Raw genomic sequence first — 4,680 nt, 5'->3', positions numbered from 1 at the left:
ATAGAGCAGGGTTTAGGGCTGTTGTACATAGGGTCGCTATGAGTCACAAATGACTCGACAGCACATAACAACAACAACAGATTTGGTGTCCAGAGCTCTGGTAGCCTAGTGGTAAGAAGCTATGCTGCCAATGCAAAGGCATGCATTTCAAATCCACCAACTTTCTTTGTGGGAGAAAGATGGACATTCTCTTCCTGTGTGGTTTATAGTCTCTGAAAACCTGCTGGATGGTCACCTACAGGTCCGTTCTGACTCAGTGGTACATAACAACAGATCTGCTGTAGTCACACATTGCAAGAATCTTAGTAAATATTTGTTTATTTAAGGAAAAGAATAGTCAAAATGATATGGACATAAATGACTAATAAGTTAATAAAACTTTAAACTTGTTCAGAATCTTTGTTCAAATCACAAATTTTACTAAAAATGTAATTTTTTTCCAAACTTAGGCACTATTGTTTGCACACATATCCATTTACTCAGATACAGAAATAAAGAAAAATTTATAATTAATACACAAATATATGAAAAGGCGAACAATAGTCCTAATGCTTCACTTACTTCAGTGTTATCTGAACAAAGCAAGGAACACTGCCTAGTTTAAAGTCAGGAAAGTTGCATGAGGTAGTATCCTTTCTCCCTACCTATTTAATCTGTATGCTGATCATTCAAGAACTCATTCCAGAAACTAGACTTTATGAAGAAGATTATGTAGATGACACAACCTTGCTTCAAGTGAGGAGGACTTGAAACATTTGCAACAAAAGATCAGAGACTACAGCCTTCAATATAGAGTACATCTTAACATCAAGACAACAAAGATCCTCACCACTGAATCAATACACAGCATTATGATAGATGCAGAAGAGATTAAAATTATCAACAATTTCATTTCACTGGGATCCACAATCATAATACCCTTGGTAGCAGCAGGCAAGAAATCAAGAGATAAGACACACTGGAAAAATGTCCTGTCAGGGACCTCTCCAAAGTACTAAAGAGCAAGGATATCAGTTTGAAGATTAAGGTGTGACTGATCCAAGCCTTGGTCTTGTTTATTACTTGTTATGCATCTGAAAGTTGGATAATAGCTAAGGATGACAGGAGAAGAATCTATGCCTTTGTTGTGATGTTGAATATCCCATGGATTGCCAAAAGAACAAACGAGTCTGTCTTGGAGAAATTGTGACCAGGGTACTCCTTTGAGGCAAGGACTGTGCAACTTCATCTCACACACTTTGGGCATGTTGTTAGGATGGATGACCGGCCCTTGGAGAAGGACAGCATATATCGAAAAGTGAGGGTCAGCATAAGAAAGGAAGACTCTCAATAAGACTGAATTGACACAGTGAGAGTTAAAATGTGCTCAAGTACGTTGGGAGATGGTGAGGATGGCACAAGACAGGGCAAGGTTCAGCTCCGTTGTCCATAGGGTCACTATGAGTCATTGTCAATGTGATGGCACATAACAAAAACAACAGGCCACCTACTAAGTATGCTTCAGCTTTAAACTTAAGGCTAAAGCAATTAAGTTGCTGTGCAGGGAGATGTGGGATAATGGTTCACTTAATCTTTTTCTGCCAAATAACTTATCATATTATCAGTGTTTTACTTTTCAAGGAGAAGAGAGAACTGGAGGATGAAGGGGGTGGGCAGGGAGAAAAGTGCAACAATGAATGAATGGAAACCCTAAGTCTCTGTAAACTTTAATTAAAATTAATGAAAAAAACCCAACAATGTATATGGGGTAAGACTGAGAAAAACTGAATAAATTATGTATACTGCATTGAAACAGATGAGGGAGAGAACAATTTAAAAGTGATATATGATAGGGTATTATGGTTATCACAAGAGTCCAGAATTAAGGTTGCATAGTGGAGTGTACTCGGGGCAGTAGGGATGGGGGGTTTGTGGGGGGATTGTATACCAATGAAAGAATTTTTCTTTTACTCTTCAAAGAGAGGAGTGAACTGGGGGGTGGGGAGGAGGACTGGGCAGGGAGAAAAGTGCAACAGTGAATGAATGGAAATCCAAAGTATCTGTAAATGTTCATTAAAATTAATACAATAAAATTTTAAAAAATAATTAAAAAAAAAAAACAAAAATATGCAAAACTAAAAAAAAAAGCCAGATTCCAAACCAAAATCTTTTCTGGTTTTTTACTCAACTTAAAACTCATTGCTGTCAAGTTAGAACCAGCCCAAGGCTGCAAAATGATACTTGAGGAAACTGTCTATCTTTCTCTCCCAGAGCCACTGATAAATTTGAACCTGCAAAGAGGTGGGGCCTTTGAGTTAGCTATGCAATTCCCTACAGACAACACTACCAGAGCCCATTACTGCTGATTTTACAGTATTTGTCAAAGAAGTCTTAAATCCTTAATACAGTCCCAATTTAGATTCCAAACATAGGTTTAACTCTCCACATGTACTTTCAGCATCCACCTTACCCTCTTCTTCCTGTTCTTACATCACCTACATTGTTCCCTTCTAATTTTGTATAATGTTCTGTTGCTCCCTTCCATCAAACACCTACTTACCTTTCAAGATTTGTAGCAGGGCAAGGCCCCTTCTTTGTTGGTAGTCCCATGAGGTCCTTGGTTCTCCTTATTGTATTTCATTTCCCTGCGTCCCTCTGGGCCTGTTTGCTCTTTTTATGACTCACAAGAGATTAGATTCAAGACCTAATATAGGCTGGTATGATTTCATTACTATAACAAAAGAAAAACTGTATTTCCAAATAGGATAGCACCCAAGAGTATAGGTTCTAGAACTTCATGTATACTTTAGGCAGACAAGATTCAATCACTGACAATTTCCATATATATTTAATGTAAATTTCAAAAATATACTACAAAAACATTACATTTAAAATCCACTACATTGAGTCGATCCCAACTCATTGAGACCCTACAGGACAGAGTAGAACTGCCCAATAGTATTTGTAATGTTTGAAAGCCTTATGTAAATAGAATGAACGTGAACCACTTTAACCAAAAGCAACAGCAATTAAAAAAAATGCATTCAGTAACAAGTCCAGAAAAATTATATATTAATTTGGAGAAAATTGGTGAAGTTTGTCTCACATACTATGGGCATGTTGCTAGGAAAGGCTATTCCTTGGAGAAGGACATCATTCTTAAAAAGGTAGGGGAATGACCAGGAAAGGAAGACCCTCAACCAGGTGGATTGACACAGTGACTGTGACAACAGTCTCCAGTGTGTCAGAGTCTGTAAGGTTGGCGCAGGATAGGAAAGGGTTGAGATCTGTTGCTCATAGGGTCATTATGGGTCATATTTGACCCCACAGCCCTTAATAACAACATGGAGATAATTACAAAATATCACTGGAGGCTCTGAAAATGTATCTACTTAGAAATAGTTCTTTCCCAGATTAGTGTTTAAAATCCATGTAATTGTAGTCAAAACTCTTTTCTGGAATGTGAGACATTTATTTTTTGGAAGGAAGTAATATAGCATGTAACAGTAAAGAGCATCAGTTGTGATTAATTTCATAGTTTCTAACTGTAGCTCTGTCACTCATTAAGCATGTGACCTTGGGCAAGTTAAACAACCCCTCTATGTTTCCATCACCTCATTTATATAATGGAGCTATTTTATAGGGTTGTTATAAGGGTAAAATGTATTAACATTTATTTGTAAAATTGTTGGAATAGTACTATGGTATTAGCTTAACTATGTATTCAAATTTTGTAATAAACTAGTAGAAAATTATATTAACAAGTTTACTTTTCTAGTCATTATTTTAGTTTCCTCCAGTCTCCAGGTACTTTAATGGCAGACACATTGCAAATCATCAACAGCTGTGGGACTAGGATGAGAGAGAGAGAGAGAGAGAGAGAGAAAGAAAGAGAGAGAGAGAGAGAGAGAGAGCGTGCGAGAGCTGGCTACATTGAGCAACAGGACTTGAGGGAGACTGGAGCAAGAAACTGGTAAGCCTGGTAAACCTGAGACAAGAGTGAGACCCTGATGAGAGTGAGACGCTGGTGATGGTGGTGGAGAGACTACGGCACTGCTGTGGAGAAACTGTTACAAGGTGTAATCAGAAGAGTCCTGAGATAAAGGCCACTGGTAAAGGTTATACTGTTCTTGCCAGATGATGGAAATAAAAACCATTGAAATGACTTTTACTAATTAAAGGACTTTTACTAATTAAAGAATTATGTTTTTATGTTAATCTGGCTTGGGACTGCTGGACTAATCCTGGACTTACATTGTGAGATATTCTTTGCCTCTCCTACTCTCTGACATATTTCCACAATTAACTCCACTCAGTCTGTGAGTCAACAATGAATAAACGAACCTCTTGCTGCTGGTGTGGCTCGAAAAGCACTATGGGGCTGGGCTATGGGATTTTTTATCTGCTTTTTTCTCTGAGGTGGTGCAAGGTTGTGCTATTTTCCTTGTCTCTGGCCCTTTCTGAGAGAAGCTCACAGCTCTGTGCCCTCACGTCTGCCTCCATTTTATAATATTTCCATTATTAATAATAATAATTTTTATTATCTATGGAACGCCTAAATATTGACATATTAGGCATTGGAGAGATGAGATGGACTGGCATGGGGCATTTGAGTCAGAAGACCATATGATATATTACTCTGGAAATGAAAAGACAAGGAAAAATGGGGTTGCCTTCATAGTAAAAAAAGTAATTTCTAGA

Source organism: Elephantulus edwardii, unplaced genomic scaffold (assembly GCF_000299155.1).
Source record: "Elephantulus edwardii isolate Elephantulus edwardi_28Jun2011 unplaced genomic scaffold, EleEdw1.0 scaffold00098, whole genome shotgun sequence".
Taxonomy (NCBI): domain Eukaryota; kingdom Metazoa; phylum Chordata; class Mammalia; order Macroscelidea; family Macroscelididae; genus Elephantulus; species Elephantulus edwardii.
Note: the sequence above shows the minus strand (reverse complement) of the source record.